The sequence below is a fragment of the Pongo pygmaeus genome, chromosome 1, assembly GCF_028885625.2.
Source record: "Pongo pygmaeus isolate AG05252 chromosome 1, NHGRI_mPonPyg2-v2.0_pri, whole genome shotgun sequence".
Lineage (NCBI taxonomy): Eukaryota > Metazoa > Chordata > Mammalia > Primates > Hominidae > Pongo > Pongo pygmaeus.
Window position 1 is genome coordinate 71,534,992 of NC_072373.2, and position 22,245 is coordinate 71,557,236.

The 22,245-nt window shown below is 37.4% G+C and overlaps 1 protein-coding gene across 7 annotated transcripts in view; it reads right to left on the reverse strand.

The window, feature by feature from the left end:
• RASAL2 (RAS protein activator like 2) overlaps positions 1 to 22,245 on the reverse strand; it is a 383,167-nt gene that overhangs the window by 116,924 nt on the left and 243,998 nt on the right. The window lies entirely within an intron of this gene.

The window sequence follows — 22,245 nt, forward strand, 5'->3', positions numbered from 1 at the left end:
TCGCTCTGTTGCCCAGGCTGCAGTGCAGTGGCGCGATCTCGGCTCACTGCAAGCTCCGCCTCCCAGGTTCACACCATTCTCCTGCCTCAGCCTCCCGAGTAGCTGGGACTACAGGCGCCCGCCACCTGGTCCCGCTAATTTTTTGTATTTTTAGTAAAGATGGGGTTTCACCATGTTAGCCAGGATGGTCTTGATCTCCTGACCTTGTGATCTGCCCGCCTCGGCCTCCCAAAGTGCTGGGATTACAGGCGTGAGCCACCGCACCCGGCCTTTTTATAGCATATAGATGTTTTACTCCTTTCCACCAATAAATAATGTTTATAGTCTGATTGTTTTTCAAAAGAATCTCTTAACAAAAGGATTTCACTGAACATCAGTCAATGCTGGGCACATAGTTAAGTGCTTGATATTTGTTAAATGAGCAAAATTTTTCCATATCTGAACAGGATATTTGACATGGTTATTTGCTCCTATGAGCATTTAATGAGGCTGTTTAATGCTTCAACAAATTTACCATTGCTAATTTTACAATGAAAACTATGTTAATTTAAATCTAACTTTGGAAGTGTGGTACCGGATAAAAGTTAATAGCCATTTTTTGCACAGCAAAGGAAACAATCAACAAAATGAAAAGGAGGCCTACACATTAGGAGAAAATATTTGCAAACCATATATCTGATAAGGGGTTAATATCAAAAATATATGCAACTCAATGCCAAAAATTGAATAACCTAATTAAAAAATGGGCAAAGAACCTGAATAAACATTTCTCAAAAGACATAAAAATGGCCAACAGGTATATGAAAAGATGCTAAACATCGCTAATCATCAGGGAAATGAAAATCAAAACCACAATAAGATATCACCTCACACCTTTTAGGATGGCTATTATCAAAAAGACAAGAGATAACAAGTGTTAGTAAGAGTGCGAGGAAAAGGGAACCCTTGTACACTGTTGGTGGAAATGCAGATTTGTGCAGCCCGTGTGGAAAACAGTATGGAGGTTTCTTAAGGAATTAAAAATAGAACTAGTAATATGACCCTGCAATCCCCCCTCTTCTGAGTATCTACTCTAACGAAATGAAATCACAATCTTATAAAAAAAATCTGCATTCCCATATTCATTGCAACATTATTCACAATACAAGTTATGGAAGCAACTGAAGTGCCTGTTGACGAATAAAGAAACTATGATTGGGGGTGTGTGTGTATGTAATGAAATATTATTCATCCTTGAAAAAGAGACAGATCCTGCCATTTGCAAAAACATTAATGAACCTAGAGGACATTATGCTAAGTGAAATACGCCAGACACACAGAGAAAAACACTGCATGATCTCACTTATATGTGGAATTAAAAATAATAATAATAATGAAAAACCAAAAAATGGAACAACGAATACACAGATAGAAACAAAGAGCAGCATAGTGGTTACCTGGGGCAGAGAAAACGGGAAGAACTAGGTCAAAGGGTATAAAGTTGCAGCTATGTAGGCTAAATCTAGAGATCTAGTGTATGACATGAGGATTGGTTAATAATATTTTATACTGGAAATTTCCAAGGGAGTAGATTTTAGATACTCTTACTACAAAGGAAAAGAGAGGGGAAGAGAGGGAGGGAGGGAGGGAAGGAGGGAGGGAGGGAAGTATATGAGATAACAGATATGTTAATTTGCTGGACTGTAGTAATCATTTCACTATGTATATCAAAACATGATGTTATAGACCTTAAGTCATATACAGTAATCCCTCTGTATCCATGGGGGATTGGTTCCAGGACCTCCTACAGACACCAAAATTCATGGATGCTTAAATCCCTGATAAAAGAGGGCACAGTATTTGTACATAACCTATGCATAACCTTCCATATACTTTAAATCATCTCTAGATTACTTGTAATACCTAATACAATGTAAATCCTATGTAAATAGTTATTATACTGTATTACTTAGGGCAGGGGTCCCCAACCCCCAGGCCATGGAGCAGTACTGGTTTATGGCCTGGTAGGAAGTAGGCCGCATAGCAGGAGGTGAGTGGCAGGTGAACAAGCATTACCGCCAGAGCGCCACCTCCTGTTAGATCAGTGGTGGCATCAGATTATCACAGGAGCACATATCCTATTGTAAACTGTACATGCGAGGGATCTAGGTTGCGTGTTCCTTATGAGAATCTAATGCCTGATGATCTGTCACTGTCTCCCATCACCCCCAGATGGGACCATCTAGTTGCAGGGAAATGAGCTCAGGCTCCTACTGATTCTACATTATGGTGAGTTGTATAATTATTTCATTATATATTACAATGTAATAATAATAGAAATAAAATGCACAATAAGTGTAATGTGCTTGAATCATGCCAAAACCAACCCTCACCCCCGACTCCCTCCTGTCCATGGGAAAATCTTCCATGAAACCAGACCCTGGTGCCAAAAAGGTTGGGGACCACTGGTTTAAGGAATAGTGATGAGAACAAAAGTCTGTACATGTTCAGTACGGATGCAATTTTTTTAAGAATATTTTTGATCCATGGTTGGTTGAATCCACATATGCAGAACCCAGAGATATGAAGGGCCAACTGTTCAATTAAAAAAAGCTAATGGGTACTAATAGCTATGGAGAATGTATACATTATTACAGAAATGTTTTGGCAAATCAAAAAAAAGTCAAGTGTTTTCATACCTTTCTTTTTTTACATTAAAAACCACAATTATCAAAAATGTTCAATACATTTATCACCTGGATTGTTATAACACTGTATCTAGATGTATCCAAAAAACACTTCCGATTGAAAAAAAAATACCACAATCAACTCATTAATTTCCTTCTGGTTAGTATTTGAATCTGTTGTAAATTGGGCTGTAGTTGGACAAAACAGTTGCATCAACAGATATGTAAAACATGCCCCATTTGATCTTAAATGAGTTTAAATGGCAGAACTATTTTACAGAACTGCATTATAGTAGTACCTCAGAAATTCATTAACATTACAATAAAATACATTACGTTTGTGGAATATGAGACAAATTAGAAAAAGATTTGTTCTCAAGAAGCTCATGGTCTATACTTCTTAAATATTATATCAATAGAAAATTTAACTTCGTATCTCTAGTATATTTATTCATAAATGACATACAAGGGCTCCAAATCTATAAAGCAAATATTAGTGAAGTACACTTTTCCTTATTTCAGATAAAAACCAAAGGGATAAAACTCTATTATTTTCTTCCCACCCATACCTACAAACCAAGGAACACCAAACATTGCCAGCAACCCACTGGTAGCGAGGCAAAAAGGCATGCAACAGATTCGTTCTCACAGCCCTCAGAAGGAAACAACCCCATTGACACCTTCTAACCTCCAGAACCATGAAACAATACATTTCTGTTGTCTAAGCCACCCAGTCAGTGGTTCTTTGTTATAGTAGCCCTGGTAAAATAAAACCCTGAACAAGGTACTGCAGTGGAGCAGCCTGTAACCTTGCTGACTGGAAGAACAAGAATGCAAAGGAAAGATATAGTTGATTACTATAAGCTAAGTAGACACCAAAAAAGAGAACCAGGTCTATATCGTGGATGCTGGATCTCCAACACCAAAGAACTATTCAGTAGGGAAGCTCCCTATGGGCCCCTCTGAAGAGTTTGCACCCTTCTACCTATAAGAGAACCAGCACTGGAACACACACAGAAGGCATTCAAATTCATGGCCAATGTTAGCTAGAGAAGCAACAATAACCAACAGGGGCTTGTAATTTCATGTCTGGCTAAGTAAAAACTGTGGCATCAGACCAGAACGCCTTTTCTCCAATCCTGTCTCCCTACTCCAATGCCAGAAGGGTTAGAAGTTGAAGAGGGTAGAGCAGGGGTGGAGGAGTGAAAGAACTGGCTGGATATCTCCTACTCCATGGTGGGGGTGGGGGCTGGAGTTAAATAGGATATGAGATAAAATTTTAATCAAGTAGATTAAATTAACTTTAATTACTGAAAGTAAAATAAAAAACTATTGGCTCCCCATCATAGAGATCAGCTTTCTAGCAGTGATAGCACAATTGTGGGCAAGAACTGGGGAAAATAAAACCCCCACTCTTCACCCCTTACACCCAGAGGCAGACTCATGTGTTGTGGGACCTGAAGCTTATATAATTTGTGAGTCCATATTTTTAAAAAATCACAAAATTGCAAACACAAATCTTTTTTTTTCTTCTATCATTTATTAAGGTCTCATACGCTAAAAAGATCTTAAGGTCTGGGGTCAACAGAGGCTGCTGTAAGACAGGAGAAATTAATTCAACAACAGTAACATCAAAGGTTTATCAAAGATCTAGAGTCATTTAAACAAAATCAGAGTTCACCATCATCATCTGACTATGGCACAGAATAAATGGTAGTAAGTTGCTGCCTTGCTTTCCCTAATTGCATCTTCATTTTTCAGCAGTCATGTAATTAGTTGGCATGAAGACAGACCCCAAGTTTTTCTGCACATAGTTAATAAACAATAAAAATTTAAGTATCTTGGGAAATTCCAAAATGATGTTTTGTAAAATGAAAGTAGATAAGCAGAGTAAAAAGATAAGCACAAGGTCAGTATGCTGGATGACAAAACACAAAAAATTCTAAGGCTTTAAGAATACTGCAAAGAACAAATTTGTATTTTCAATGACCTGCTATATTTAAGTTTCCTGGCTTTACTTTTGTGACTTGGGAGAAATGAATAAATATTTTAATACAACATCATTATGACACTGTAGTAAGAGATTAAAAGGTAAAAAAATGATTATATCAATACATGCTTAAAAGGCAACTGACAAAATCCTGTATTTGGCCTTTTATTCATGTATTTACTTTTCCAAATGAATGGTAATATCAAGTCCCTCTGTACTCCCAGCCAACAACAAAAAACATGTGTTGACATTTCAGTTGGAATTACAATGAATGTATAGATTATTTGGGAGATAGTTTACTTTCATACACATTTTTAAATTTTAGTCATTTTTAACTTTATATAAAGAGCATGTTTTATATATTCTTTTGAACTTTTTCCATTTGAATATTATATTACTCATATCTCTCCATATTTTTGCTATAGTTTATTTGACTATTGTATAATTTTTACATTGTTTGAATATAACAACAAACTTAGACTAAGAGTTGCGGTTGGGGTTGGTATTCAGGTTCAGTCTCTTATTCAAGTATATTGTATTTCCTTTGTTAAGAGTTTTGCTATTGGTGTCAGTGCTACTGTGAACATCCTTGCAAATGTCTTCTTTTATCCTTTGTAGGAATTCCTCTTTGGTATATATATAGGAGTAGAATCTCTGGACTTAGGGTATGTAAATGTTCAACTTCAGCAATGCCAAACTTTTTCCCACCAGCAGTATATATGAAATCCTGAGTTATCTACATTCTGCCCAATATTAATACTTGGTATTGTCAGAATTTTTAGTGTTTTCATGGAATGAAGATAAGATGGTTGATTTTGCATATCCTGACTACCAGTAATACCGAACATTTTTCATAAGTCTATGGCTATATATGTTATGCTTTTGTGAAAGTCTTCTTTATATCTCTTGCCCACTTTTCTAATGAGTTGGTCATGCTCAGCCAACTAATAGATAGCAGTTCTTTATATGTCCTTGATAGTAATCCTGTGAAAAACTGTGGGTCTTGTGAATATCATTTCTCAGTTTCTAACTGGTCTTTTTACTTTCTTTATTTAAAGTCTACAGATGGACAGAAGTTTATAATTTTAATATAATGGCCAACCCCACCAGTCTTTTATAGTCAATACTTCTTGTTTGTTTCCTTTCCTTTTTTTTTTTTCTTTTTTTTTAGGAGACAGAGTCTCACTCTGTCATGGAGGCTGGAGAACAGTGGCGCCTTCTCGGCTTACTGCAACCTCCGCCTCCCAGGTTCAAGCAATTCTTGTGTCTTGGCCTCCTGAGTAGCTGGAATTACAGGCACATGCCACCACGCCTGACTAATTTTCTTATTTTTAGTAGAGACTGGGTTTTGCCACATTGGCCAGGCTGGTCTTGAACTCCTGACCTCAAGTGATCTGCCTTCCTTAGCCTCCCAAAGTGCTGGGATTACAAGTGTGAGGCACCACACCTGGCCTTGTTTCTTGTTTAAAAAATATACTTCAGTAAGAGACTGAACCTGAATACCAACCCCAACCGCAACTCTTAATCTAAATTTGTTGTTATATTCAAACAATGTAAAAAATTATACAGTAGTCAAATAAACTATAGCAAAAATATGGAGAGATATGAGTAATATAATATTTAAATGGAAAAAGTTCAAAAGAATATATAAAACATGCTCTTTATATAAAGTTAAAAATGACTAAAATTTAAAAATGTGTATGAAAGTAAATTATCTGCCAAATAATCTATACATTCATTGTAATTCCAACTGAAATGTCAACATATGTTTTTTGTTTTTTGTTTTTGGCTGGGAGCACAGAGGGACTTGATACTACCATTCATTTGGAAAAGTAAATACATGAATAAAAGGCCAAATACCTTTTGAAAGGAAGAACTAATTAGAATTCCCTATATCAGTAAGAGAAAAACATTAAAATCTATAATCATTAAAATACTGTGACACTGATATAGAAATAGATCAGTAGAATAGAAAAAGACATATAGACATTTAGCTGATGATAAAGGGTACCTTTTACATCACTGTGCAAAGAACTGACCATTCAAAAAAAAAAAAAAAGCACTGAGACAACTAGCTATATGGCTGAAAAAAAATCTCATTTCACATAACCAAAAATAAATTCCAGATAAAGACATAAACTGAAGTTGAAAAAGGCCTTTCTAAGCATGACACAAAAGCCAGAAATTACAATGGAAAAGACAGACAGATTGAACAATAAAAAATTAAAAGCTTCAAATAGCAAAAGACAGGCTGAACAAATTTGCAAGGCTATTTAACAGCATCTATCAAAATATGAAATGCAAATTATCTTTTGATTCTATTTCTGGAAACCAATCCTACAGAAATACCAGCACAAGCAAATGAACATAGATATATGTACAAAGATGCTTAACTCAAAGTTGGCAACTGCAAAAAACAAAAACACTCCAAGTATTCAAAAGGAGGGGAACAGATAAATCTACAATGGAATAAGATGCAGCCTTTAAGGATAACAAGTATAGATAAGATGAAATAAAAATGTCTTCAATATATGCCTTTATTTTATTGTGAAATACGATACCCCACAGGGAATAGCATAAAACATAAATGTAGAGTTTAATGAATTATAATACTGCCATAGCAAGAATTAGAACATTATCTGCAACAAATAATTCCCCAAATACTCCATCCTGATCCCAATTCCTTTCACCCTATAGATAACCACTATACCTATTTCCAGGGTAAACATTCCTTGCTTTTATTTAGTTTTAGCACTGAAATGTGCATATCTCAACACATGTTTTCTTTTTCCTTTTCTTGAATTTTATAGAAATAGTATAAGAAGATATATTTTTGAGTTTGATTTACTAAATATTATATTTTAAAGACTTATTAATGTTGCTGTGTGTCACTGTAGTTTGTTCATTTTACTACATGATGATGTCACTTTTTTAAAACTCATTTTACTGATTTTTTTTCCAGGTTGTATCCATTTTGGGGCCATTATGGATGATTGTTTATTCTTGTACATGCATCCTCATGTACATAAGCATGTATTTATGTTACATAAGCATGTATTTATGTTGGGTTAACATTACTTTCAATTTTATTAGATAATGCTGAAGTGTTCTCCAATGAAACTGTACAAGTTTTCACTCCCACTACCAATGTAGGAGTTCCCATTGCTCTATATGCTTGACAACTTTAGTATCATCTGATTTTAAATTTCAGCCAATCTGGAGATTATGTGGGGGTATCTTGTGTTTTGTTTTGTTTTGTTTTTGAGACAGAGTGGCGCGATCTCGGCTCACTGCAGCCTCCGCCTCCTGGGTTCAAGCAATTCTCTGCCTCAGCCTCCCAGGTAGCTGGGATTACAGGCACCCACCACCATCCCAGCTAATTTTTTGTATTTTCAGTAGAGACGGGGTTTCACCATCTTGGCCAGACTGGTCTTGAACTCCTGACCTCGTAATCCACCTGCCTCGGCCTCCCAAAGTGCTGGGATTACAGGCGTGAGCCACCGCGCCCGGCCCCCTTGTTGTGGTTTTAACTTGGGATTCCTTGATAAGGCTGAGAACCTCTTTAAATGTATACAGCCATTTGGTTATATTCTTTTGGGAAGTGCCTATTAAGTCTCTGCCCATTTTTCTATTGGGCTTTGTCTTTCTCAATTTGTCAGGATGCTTGAAATATTCTGGTATAATTTCTTTGTTGGTTTATATAGCTTGACTTTTTCCACTTTCAGTAGTGTCTTTTGACAAACAGAAGTTATTAATATTCATAAACATTATCACCTTTTTCTTCTTTATAATTAGTGCTTTTTCTATTTGATTTAATAATTACTTCTTTATCCTCAGGTCATGAAGATGCTATAATATATTCTAAAAGTGGTATTATTACTATTTGGTGTTTTACATGTAGGTCTACAATTTAGATGGAATTCATTTTTATGTAAATTGTTAAGAAATAATCCATTTCCACTTTATTTTTCCATATGGATCTCCAGATGAGCCAGGATCATTTATTGAAAAGACCTTAATTTCCCCACCACTCTGCAGTGTCAATTTTATCATAAGTAAAATGTACATATATGCACAGGTCTGTTTCTGGACTCTTTATTCTGTTCCATTGGTCTATTTCTAACACTAATACCACTTTGTCTCAATTAATATAGCTTTACAAAGGGCCTTAATAGCTGACAGAGCAAGTCCTCCTAAATTAGGTTTCTGAAAGAGTTTTTGGCTATCCTAATATATACAAATATATAGATAGCTAGAAAGAGAGAGAGAAAGACAGACAGACAGACAGGGTCTTGCTCTGTCACCCAGGCTGAAGTGCAGGGGTGTGATCACAGCTCACTGCAATCTAGAATTCCTGGTTCAAGTTATCCTCCCTGCTTCGGTCTCCCAAGTAGCTGGGACCACAGGCATGTGCCACCATGCCCAGCTAATTTTCAAATTTTTTGTTGAGATGGGGCTCATCATGTTGCCCAGGCTTCACAAGATTTTTAAAACTGGAATTACATTGAATCTATGAAGGAATTTAGGGTAAAAAGTTAACACCATACAAACCAGTTTTCCAACTCCAGAAACATAGTACATATCTACTTTAGATTATTCTTAAATTTCTCCTAATAAAGCTTTATAGTTTACTTTTTAGATGTTTTACACATCTTTTAAAAGATTTACTCCTAGGTTATTATATTTTGTTATTGTAAACAGTATCTCAAAAGATTTGCTTTCAGTTTATTGTTGATCTATAGAAATGCAGTTAGGTTTTGTTTATGGATCTTGTTATCTAGCAACTTGCTAAACTCAATGCCTGTAAAGTTTTTACTGGATTTTCTAAATGATCACATCACTTGTAAAGTTTCTAATTTTCTAATCCTTACATATTTTCTTGTATTGATTGAGACCTTACTGTATTGATTACTGTATTGATTGAAACCTCCAATACAATGTGGAACAGCAAGGATAATAATGGACATCCTAGCCTTGGTCCTCATCTAAAAGGGAAAGCTTTTCACTATTACATATATTTTTCGATGGGTTTTTGTAGATATCACTAATCAGAGTAAACAAATTCTTTTCTATTGTTGTTTTGCTAAGAGTTCTTATGAATAGTTGTTAAATTTTATTAAATGTCATTTTTGCTCAATTGAGATGATTTTAAGATTTTTCTCCTTTAGTTCATTAATGGTAAACTATTCTAATATTAAATCTACTTTGCATTTTGTGTTATAAACCCAACTTTAGTCATAATGTATTATTCCATTTGCTAATATTCCGTTTAGGATTTCTGGAACTATATTAATGAGTAATACTCCCTGTAATTGTCCTTTCATGATGTGTCATTGCTTGGTGGTATAAAAGTAGCTGATGTGTGTAGTCTCTTTTACTGAAAAAATTTTGTAATTTGAAAATGTATCTCCCTTCTTTTTTTTTGACAGGGTTTCATTTTTGTCACTCAAGCTGGAGTGCAGTGGCACAATCTTGGCTGAGACTGTAGCCTTGACCTCCTGGGCTCCAGTGATCCACCCACCTCAGCCTCCTGAGCAGCTGGGACTACAGGCATGAGCCACCACACCCTTGTATAATTCTCTACCCTCAGGGCCTGGAATCTGTAATATGATGGATAGCCACTCCACTGATTAGGTTACATTATATGGCCAAGGTGATGTACAGTCACTATCATGATTACAGTTGTGTTATACTGGATTACATCATAGCCAAAAAAATTAGTACTGAAGAGTTGGGCACTGCTATAAAGACACCTTAAAATATGTAAGAAGCTTTGGAATTAGGTAACTGGTAGACGCTGGAAGAGTGTGGAGGGTTCAGAAGAAGACAGGAAGATGAGGGAAAATTTGGAACTCCCTAGAGACCAGTTAAATGGTTGTGACCAAAATACTGATAGTGATATAAACAGTGAAGTCCAGGCTGAAGAGGTCTCAGATGGAGATGAGGAACTTATTGGGTACTGGAGCAAAGGTTACTTTTGTTATGCATTAGCAAAGAAACTGGTGGCCTTCTGCCCCTGTCCTAGGGATCTATGGAATTTTGAACTTGAGCGTGATGATTTAGTGTATCTGGCAGAAGAAATCTCTAAGCATCAAAGTAATCAACATGTAGCCTGGTTGCTTCTAACAACCTATGCTCATATGCATGAGCAAAGACATGACGTAAAACTGGAACTTATATTTAAAGGGGAAATGGACAGTAAAAGCTTGAAAAATTTGCAGCCTGGCCATGTGGTAGAAGAGAAGAGCCCATTTTCAGGGGAGGAATTCAAGCAGGTTGCAGAAATTTGCATAAGTAAAAAGGTGCCAAGTACTGACAGCCAAGATACTAGGGAAATGGCCTTGCAGGCATTTCTGAGAACTTGGCAGCAGCCCCTCCCATCACAGGCCTGCAAGCCCAAGAAAACAAAATGGTTCTGAGGGCCAGGCCCAGGGCCTGCTGCCCCATGCAGCCTCAGGACACTGCTCTCTGTGTCCCAGCTGTCTAACTCCAGCCATGGCTCAAAGGGACCCAGGTACAGCTTAGGCTGCTGCTTCAGACAGTACAAGCTGAAAGCCTTAAATACATGATGTTAAGCCTGTGGGTACACAGTGCAAGAGCTGAGGCTTGGGAGCCTCTGCCTAGATTTCAGAGAATGTATGGAAAAGCCTGGATGTCCAGGCAGAAGCCTAATGCAGGGCCAGAGCCCTCATGGAGAACCTCTACTAGGGCAGTGCAGAGGACAAATGTGGGGTTGGAGCCGCCACAAAGAATCCCCACTGGGGCACTACCTAGTGGAGCTGTAAGAAGAGGGCCACCATCTACAGACTCTAGAATGGTAGAGCAACCAAGAGCTTGCACCCTGCACCTGAAAAAACTGCCAGCACTCAACAACAGCCCAAGAGAACAGCACATGGGCTGACCTCTGAAAGGCCCACAGGAATGGACTGCCCAAGGCCTTGGGAGCCCACCTCTCACATCAGTGTGTCCTGGATGTAGGAAATGGAGTCAAAGGAGATTATTTTGGAGCCTTACGATTTAGTTCTTCTCCTGTTTGCCCCGAGAACACTTGCTGGCGAAGCTTGCAGTTTCAGCATTTACCCCAAGATAACTTTGCCACAAAACATCTCATTTTTATTATTATTTTCACATTGCTCTAGTATATCAACTTTGAAAACAAAAGACATCATTCTATTTATAGCATTCTGTTTTTAGTAGTGGTATTTCCACTTACAAAATATAGTAATTCTCGATTGCTAAAAATGTCAAATCCTAGAAAACACAGCATTCCTATGTGTGATGTTAACGTCATTCTGGAACAGTTGTTGGCCAAAGATTCGTTTGATGAATTCAATTTTTCTGAAATAGATAATTCTGATGATTCAGATGATTCTGATGTTAATTCTATTTAGAAATAACTCCAAGAACAGTTTTTATATTTTGTTTTCACAATGAAAATCAGTCAGATTTGCTTCAGCCTCAAAGAGTATGTTTATGTAAAATTAAAAGCACTGGCAGCGAGCTGCACTTTTTCTTTTCTAAATGGGAAAAGGGCTAATGGCTGCTCTGCTGGGTTTCAGACTTGTATGGGGCCTGTAGCCCCTTTCTTTTGGCTAATTTCTCCCTTTTGGAATGGGAGTATTTACCCAATGCCTATAGTTTCTTTCTTTTTTTTTTTCTTGAGGCGGAGTCTCGCTCTGTCTCCCAGGCTGGAGTGCAGTGGTGCGATCTTGGCTCACCGCAAGCTCCGCTTCCCGGGTTCATGCCATTCTCCTGCCTCAGCCTCTCAAGTAGCTGGGACTACAGCTGCACGCCACCACACGTGGCTAATTTTTTGTATTTTTAGTAGAGACGGGGTTTCACTGTGTTAGCCAGGATGGTCTTGATCTCCTGACCTCGTGATCTGCCCACCTCGGCCTCCCAAAGTGCTGGGATTACAGCCCAATGCCTATACTTTCATTGTATCTTGGAAGTAACTAACTTGTGTTTGACTTTACAGGCTCATAGGCAAAAGGGACTAGCCTTCTCTAAGATGATACTTTGGGCTTTGGACTTTTGAGTTAATACTGGAATGAGTCAAGACTTCAAGGACTGTTGGGAAGGCATGACTGTATTTTGAAATGTGAGAACAACATGAGATTTGGAAGGGGCCAACGGTGGAATGATATGGTTTGGATCTGTATCCCTGCCCAAATCTCATGTCAAATTATAATCCCTAATGTGGGAAATGGAGCCTGGTGGGAGGTGACTGGATCATGGGGGCAGTTTCTCATGGTTTAACACCATGCAACCTTGGCCCTGTCATCAGGATAGTGAGTTCTCATGAGATCTGGTTGTTTAAAAGTGTGTAGCATCTCCCCCACCCAAGTCCTGCTCCTGCCTGCATGTAAGAAGCCTGATCTTGTTTTGCCTTCTGTCATGTATAAAAGCTGCCCGAGACTTCCCCAGAAGCAGATGTTGCCATGCTTCCTGTATAGCCTGCAGAACTACAAGCCAATTAAACCTCTTTTCTTTATAAATTACCCAGTCTCAGGTATTTCTTTGTAGCAATGCAAGAATGAACTAATACATCCAACCAGAGTAAGATTCTCTCACTGGCTTTGAAAAAGTAAGTGCCAAGTAGTGAGGGGGCCATGGCAATGGGACATAACAGTGCCTCTAGAAGCTAGGAGTGACTCCTTGCCAACAGCAAGCCAAAAAACAGGGATCTCAGTCCTACCACTGCAAGAAACTGAATCCAGCTGACAACCTGAACAAGTTTGAAAGAGGACTCTGAGCTCCAGATGCGAATGTGGTCTGGCTGATATGTTTGTTTTGGCCCTGAGCAGAGAACCAGCTGCACTCTCCCTAGACTTCTGATGCATAGAAACTGAAATAGGCTGGGAGTGGTGGCTCACACCTGTAATCCCAGCACTTTGGGAGGTCAAGGCAGGCGGACTGCCTGAACTCAGGAGTTTGAGACCAAGATGAGCAACACAGCGAAACACTGTCTCTACAAAAACAAAACAAAACAAAAAATTAGCCAGGTGTGGTAACACGCAGTTGTAGTTCCAGCTACTCGGGGGGCTGAGGTAGGAGGATTGCTTGAACCCAGGAGGTTGAGGCTGCAGTGAGCTGTGATCATGCCACTGCACACTCCAGCCTGGGTGACAAAATGAGACCCTGTCTCAACAGAGAAAGAGAGAGAGAGAGAGAGAGAGAGAAGGCTGGGGGGCAGGGTAAATGAATGCTGTTTTCACTTGCCAAGTTTGTGGTAACTTTTTACACAGCAACAAATAAATAATATGCTAACATTAAAACATCAAGTTTGAGTAAAACAAGTGATATGAAAGAACTAGTGAAGAAGACTGCTCTAGAAGAATCCAGAATTAAAACTAAACACATGTGTTTTAATGGCTCAGAACAGGAAGAACAGCACGGGTGGCAGAGCTTAATCTGAGGAGATAAGAAGGGCATGTTCAAGAGAATGTCATGTTTGTAGTTTTGTAAAGACAAAGAAGGATATTAACATTTATTAGGCGTCTTCCATTTGTTGTATTGGATATTTTCACATTTCACAGTGATGAAAAAGCTGTTATTTTTCTTCCAATATAACAAAGAATTACACATCCTTTAAAAGTCCAAATACATATTTTTAAAGCAAAATTATATTAAAGCCAAGAGTATGGAAAATTCTTATTAAATTTGTACCATCAACTCTTCAGTAAGTATATGTAAAAGTTAATGTGTTAAGTACAAGTACATATATATCTTTTTATATATATTACTATTATAAAATATTTTCAATTAAGGTATGACAAGATTAGTGTTTTTATACAGTAAGCTCAGAGCTTTAGAAAGCCTAGTAATTCTATTATTTACATGATGAAATTTTGTTTTGAGGATACATCCACAAGCCTAGTTCCCAAATGCTTTCCTCATCTAACCTATTCAATGACCCCAAATGTAAAGTCCTTGATGGCACACATAGACTGGTGAACTTTATTTTATTGGGCGACCAAGTCTCACTCTGTCGCCAGGCTGGAGTGCAGTGGCGCAATCTCAGCTCACTGCAACCTCTGCCTCTGGGTTCAAGTGATTCCCCTGCCTCAGCCTCCCGAGTAGCTGGGACTACAGGCGCGCACCACCATGCCTGGCTTTTTTTTTTTTTTTTTTTTTAAGTAGAGACAGGGTTTCACCATGTTGACCAGGACAGTCTTGATCTCCTGACCTGGTGATCTGCCTGCCTCAGCCTCCCAAAATGCTGGGATTACAGGTGTGGGCCACGGCGCCTGGCCAGACTGGAGAACTTTCAACATGAAAATAAACCTGCTGTCGGGCCGGGCGTGGTGGCTCACGCCTGTAATCCCAGCACTTTGGGAAGCTGAGGTGGGCGGATCACGAGGTCAGGAGATCGAAATCATCCTGGGTAACACGGTGAAACCCTGTCTCCACTAAAAATACAAAAAATTAGCCAGGCGTGGTGGCAGGCAGGCGCCTGTAGTCCCAGCTACTCGGGAGGCTGAGGCAGGAAAATGGCATGAACCCGGGAGGCGGAGCTTGCAGTGAACCGAGATCGCGCCACTGCACTCCAGCCTGGGCGAGAGTGAGACTCCATCTCAAAAAAAAAACAACAACCAAAAAAAAAAAAAAAAAAAGAGAGAAGAAAAGAAAAGAAACCTGGTGTCCTGCTTACATTCTGCATAAACAAAAAGTACTTTTACAGAACATCACTTCCATCAACTTGGAAGTTGCCTAGAGTTTTTTGTTTTTGTTTTGTTTGTTTGCAAACTGGAGAGCTTATAATAGGAATATTTTCCTTGAACTTTTTACTGAAGTATAACATACATGCAGAAAAGTGTACAGGCTGGGCATGGTAGCTCATGCCTGTAATCCCAGCCCTTTGGGAGGCCAAGATGGGAGGGCTGCTTGAGGTCAGGAGTTTAAGACCAGTTTGGGCAAGATAGCAAGACCCCATCTTTACAAAAAAATAATTTTAAACATTAGCCAGGCGTAGTCGTGTGCACCTATAGTCCCAGCTACTCAGAAGGCTGAGAGGTGGGAGAATCACTTGAGCCAAGGGGTTTGAGGTTACAATGAGCTATGATCAGTTGGGCCATTGCACTCCACCCTGGTTGACAGAGAAAGACCTTGTCTCAAGAAAAAAAGAAAAAGAAAGAAAAAAGAGCAGTGTACAAATAACATATGTACAGGTCAATAAGTTTTCACAAATGTAATTCATGCCAGTAACCAGCATCTGAATCAGAAAACAACACCACCACAGAACATTACCAGCAGCCAGAGGCCTCTCTTATGTATCCTTGGCAGTCATTACCCGCATAAGGATAATCACTATCCTGATTTCCATCCCCCTAGATCAGTTTGAACTCTATATAAATGGAATCACCCAGTGAGTATTCTTTTGAGACTTTTCATGCTCAACATACATTTGTGAGGTTCATGCATTCTGTCACATGAAGCAGTGGTTTGTTCTTTTTCATCGCTGTATAGAATTCCATTTTATAAGCAAACTACAATTTATTCATTCTACTGCTGATGAGCATTTGGGTAGTTTCAAATTTTTAGCTGTTATAAATAGTGCTTTTATAAGCATTTTTGTACAGGTCTTCTGATGAACCTAGGTATACATTTCTATTGGGTACATAAATAGGAGTGTAATTGCTGGGTCACTGAGCATTGTTCAGGTTTAGGAGATACTGTCAAATAGCTGTTCAAAGTAACTGTACAAGTTTACACTCTCATCAATATGGTATGAAAACTATTTTTGTTCCAGACACTTATCAACATTTGGTATTTTCTTTTTTCTCATTTTAGACATTTTGATGGGTATGTAATCCTATTTTGGTTTAAATTTGCATTTCCCTGATGACTAACAATAGCTGCACACCTTGTTATATACTAAATGGTCATCTGGATTACCTCTTTTGTAAAATGAGCATTCCAGTCTTGCTTTTTTCTTACTGATGTGTAGGAGCCTGTTATATATTATGATCAAACGTTAAAATTTAAAAATTTATTTTTTCAGACTATCAGAGAAAATGTAACATAAGCAACATCTGAACTAAATCTGAAGAGCCTTAAAACAGTTTCTATTCTCCCGTAACACAGGTTTGATAGGGGGAAAGAGAAACAAAAATTCTACCTTTAAGTATTTAATTCAAGAACAAAGTAAAATGAAAACGGGTTTATAATTTCTGACACTGGGAGAATTTCTACTGGGAAGCTGTCATAAATCACAGCACTTTACAGCAATAGTCACACCCTTCAAGCTCATTATTTCTTGATAATTAAAATTTCACTGTCAAATACATTTTGCAATTTGTTCACAATAAGATAGCTTCTGAGAAAAACAGGTAAATCATTGTTTGGATATTCCTTTTAACAAAGACCAGATGAAAGCCTGCCTTCTGGTTTTAAATACCCTTCCATTAAAAAAACCAAACAAAACCAAAATAAAGCAGTATCATCAAGTGTTGACCTAAACAGTTCTATTGAGGCACTGGGGACAAACAGCTATACTTCCACTAGACTTCTACCTTTTATATTACAATAAATTTCCTCTGCCTAGTACATTTTGATCTTGCATAAGCTAAAAAAGGTTTACAAGGGAGACTAGTTTTCATTCCTTGCAATGACAGCAGTAACTCCTAGGGTTTCTTCTTCATACTACATTTTTGGTTAATAAAAATGGTCTATACCATTTCTCAGAGATGAGAAGAGAATGGTAAGGGCTTTAATTGATTTTAAAAAGCTACTTTAAAAAATTATCTTTAAAAGTTGATCATCAATCATTTTCCAAGTGCTGTTTTTTTATAGGGGAAGGAAATAAATAAAACTAAACATACTAAAAGCATATTTCAAAATTTCAGCAATTATACCCCGGCAAGTAAATGATGCTACTCATATAATAGCATATTTATTGTTTCAGGAAACTACAGTGACATTTCACTGGACTTCAGGTGGAGGAAAAATGCTTCAAGGAAAATATCAGGATGTATATAGCGATTTCTTTTCTTTCTTTCTTTTTTTTTTTTTTAAAGATACAAGGTTTTGTTCTGTCACCCAGGCTGGAGTACAGTGATGTGACCATAGCTCACTGCAGTCTTGATTCCTGGGCTCAAGCAATCCTCTTACCTCAGCCTTCTGAGTAGCTGGGACTAGAGGTGCATGCCACCATGCCTGGCTGATTTTTAAATTTTCTGTAGAGGGGAGGTCTCACTATGTTGCCAGGCCTGGCCTCAAGCAATCCTCCTGATTCAGCCTCCCAAAGTGTTGAGATTACAAGTATGAGCCACTGAACCTGGCTGATGTAGCAAATTATATGAAAGATAAAATATTTTAATTAATAAAAAAATTCCTTAAATTTCAGCTGTACAATAGAGATTCATAAATAAAGCAGGCCAAATACTGTGTGATGCAATTCCTCTACCACATGTTGAAAGCATTTAAATAATCTATTTCCCCTTTGTTTGAGTGATTAGTTTCCCATACTTTGAAAAAATGCTGATAAATATTCTATAATCATACTGGACACACTCTTCGAAATGAGCTCTTGGTACACAGGAGATGATTATCCTTCCCTGTTAATAGACTTATCACATCTTCTCTTATCCTTTGACTGAACAAACTCAATTCTATGTACTCACACAAGCTAGATTTTTGGTGGCTCTTCTTGCACACTCATTTTGACAAATCACTTCTCTTTTTTATTTCATTTCACTTATTTACCTGAAACTTCATATTCCAGGTATTCCTGGAAAGAAGAGTGATTGAAGTAGGGACCCAGACATCTTACCTTCTCCGATCTGACTCGAGAGGCACACACAACCCACCTGAAGTATTTTAGCAAAAAAGTTACAAACCAGAATCTTAAAACGGAAAGAATACCCATTTTACTAATCTTCATATAAACTAAAGGTAGTATTTATGAATAGTTACACAACAGTGCTGTTATAACATTTTTCAAAGGTACTCTGTAATCTTTGGAATTGGATTCAGGACATCAGTTAGCAACTTGTCTAACAGGCTAGCTATCCTAGGCAACACCTGATCCTGAACGACACCTGCTTTATTCCAGCAGCTCAAGTTGCTTACTTTCCAAGATCTGACATTAGAAAGAGCAAGCAGAACCAGGTATCTTTTCTTCTTCAAAGAGTAGGGCTGCACAAACCTAACCTACTTTTTCAAGGTGCTTTTCAGCAACTCATTTACTCAAAAAATATTGCAAACCTGAGAATGACAGAAATGTGGAGCTCTATAGAGTCATATTATTAACAGGATCTCCTCAAGGGTTCCCTCTTTATGTGCTTGAGTTAATAGTATTTCCAATTCAGCTTAACGACACAGTTTGAGTAGGGGCAAGGAGGGTACCAGAGAGGACAAAGGCCTTCATCTGAATTTTAATCGCTGACTCAGTAAGTCTCTCTTACTTGTCAAGTATGTACAAACAAAGTATTCTGAGTGGCATTGCTTAAGGCTTCCAAACACAAGCTGAGATCATACCCACAATTAAATGTGGAATTTTGATAGATGGAATTCCCATCAGCACTTAAAAATAACCCCGGCTAAGAGAGAATTCATATCGCTGAGTCATGACTCATTTTCTTGAATCATTGTCCACTAAGAACAACAGGACAAAAATTTTTGCTTCTGATTCTGCACGTAAGAATCAGTTATTTTAAGAAAGTTTATGCAACTCAAATACAAGAATCCGGTGAACCTTATTTCACAGTACAATAGTCACCTCCTTCTCACTACAACTGATAAACAGGGAACTGAAAACAAGAATGACCATGAACAACCACTAGGGAGCGTGAAACAACAGAAGAGAACAAAAAGAGTCTGTAACAAACACTTTTCCTCTTTAGAGACTGCTGAAGGTCAAGACTGGAGCAGAAGGGGAAACACAATCATGTTGTCTATATAAAAGGATTCTCAGAGTCTTTGGTGGATAACTGGGTAACTTTCATGAGTAAAGAATTAATTTGACAGCTCAGAACAATTTGTAAGTCCAGCTTCAAGTCCCTGCTCCTGGCCCCTATCTTTTGCCTTCATTTTTCTTTGAAGATGTTTCTTTCTTGGGGATTTAAATGGGATACATAACATAGAATTATGCCCAAGAGGTAGAAAGAAATTGCAACAGCAAAGAAAGCAGTTCCTTTCAATGAGTCAAAAGTTTTGATCAACTATAGCCAAATATTTTTCAGAAAATGTTGTCATTATATAGCAGAGCTCTTTACCTTCTTTGAATATTTAATATATAAACAATATTTACATATAGATTGTTCATGGGAAAAAATTTTAAAACAGTATCACGGAGAAAATCATGAATAGTGAAAATAGGTCTGCCTTCAAGAAAACACTGGTCAAAAGAAAATTATTTCACATACATATGAGAGTTTCTTTTTCATGCCACTCATTTCACTTTACCCATTCTATTCCCATTTAAAATTTGTCTTCTTTTAAGGTGGTGGGTATCCCAAGTATACTGATTTGATCTTTCCAAATTGTGTAAACATATTAAATTATCAAATGAATCCCACAACTATCTACATGTATTATACACCAATAAAAACTTGTTTAAAAATAAAATTTGTCTTTAGCCACAAAGTGGGCACCTGTTTATTGCTTTTTTTCTAACACAGAAAGTATGAACCTGCATAATCTGACATTTGTTTTCAGAATTAAAAAAGAAGTGTGTTTCCTTTGAGTATTTTCTCTTTGTAGTGCATGGTAGTGAGTTTTATCATGATTAGCTTGGTTAATAAAATAGTTTCTTTTAACTTAGGTCAGTAAAATATCAGCAATAGATTGATGACTACTGATCACTTCTGGCATCAGAAAATATACTCAGGCCAAAGGCCCACTTTACTCTCTATTCTATCATATAATATACACACACGACATAATATACATAGATATATCATGGCGGTCCTTTCACATATTAAAAGCAGGATAAAAGCTCAGAGAAGAATCTAAGCTTTGTGTAATACAACATGAATACTGTTAAGTTGGAAAGAGCATTATGTCCTCATTCTCACAGCCATCAGTCCTCTTAAAAACAGTGCTTAAATAATGGATTCTCCAGTAAGACAGACAGTCTCTTCTTTCCTACTGGATGGAGAATTCACTTGGTAATTTGGTTTCCGATATAGCCGAGAGGAGTAATGAAACTATTCCTTATAACTTACTGCCCATTCCACACAGACTTGTAAATCAGTACTACACTTACAAAGACCCAGCCAAAAACTGGAAAGAGCAGGTCAGGCTTTAATACAAAAGGACAACATCCCTTTACTGTGCTTATAGCCAAATCAAGCTAACTTGTTCCCAGGAGTTGTAAAGAGCCATGACAGATTCTGTTGACAGTGGCTATCTTTACTATTTAGCTCACTAGAATAGTGTGGCCTCTCATCCCCACAATGGTCTCCAGAAAAATGGAAAGGGAAGCAACCTTTTTTAGGGACTAAATAAAAATGTATGAAGACAGATGTTCACTGTCTGTTGTGGCTCTAAAGATCCTTCACTTAAATTATCTGCTAACACATAATTCATGAGGTGAAGTAACAGAGGATCCTTATAAGCAGAGAGAAACAGAAATGGACCTTGGATAAAGAAGCAATTGGTCAAAATAGCTGGATAATTTAAAATATTATACTTTTGAATAAACATAAGAAAGGCAGTGAATACAATTTGCTTTCAGTAAAATAGATACATTACAAAAATAGATATTTGCATACAGAAAAAAGTTTACTAACATATTTATACAGAAAATTGATGTCCTAAAGTCTTTCAAAAACTTAAAAGCAGCGTACAAACTATAGTAATTTTCCTTCACTGAAAGCCACTTTTTCCTCTTGATAAATATTTTGTTACATGTTTTTGGCTTTGGTCAAGAGCATGTATCAATAGTGATTTGATGACATCCATTTCTCAATACCTCCTCTCCATAAGATTTCAATCTAGGTTTATGATGTACTTGGTCTATTTAGGCAATAATTCATAGTAATTGGGGCTAGCAGATATGGTATAGATAAAATATAAGCCTATATATAATTGGTTCTATGAAAAACACGTTAAACTGAGAATAAGGAGATCTGGGTTTTCATTTCAATTCTTTTCCTAATTCTGACCTTGGGCAAGTACCTTAGACCACAAAATTTTCATTGAAAATGGAGAGACTAGACTATAGATAATCTCCAAGTCTCTTTCAGATTTAACTTTCAATAAGTCAATAAACTTTCTTACTTGTCATCTTGGCAGAGGATATTAAAAGCCTACCTTGGGCAAAAATAACAAGCAAAGTTCTCATTTGAATGCTCTTACTGCTGCTGTCTATAGATCAAACCTGTTAAACTTTTGAATGACACAGATTGATTATGTGTTACTGAGATTTAAGCGAGGCTGTTAACATCTTCTTGATGGTCAATATATTCTGTCTCACTCAGAGAGAAATGAGCTTTACCTGTACCCAGGTATCTTTATATTTCATAAAGAATTTTAGGAAAGATCCAGAATAAGGATCCATTTCATATTATTAACAGAACAAGTACATGTTGCAGTGTTAATATTTTGCTATGGTCATTATTTTTAATTTATCTGAGTTTCTTA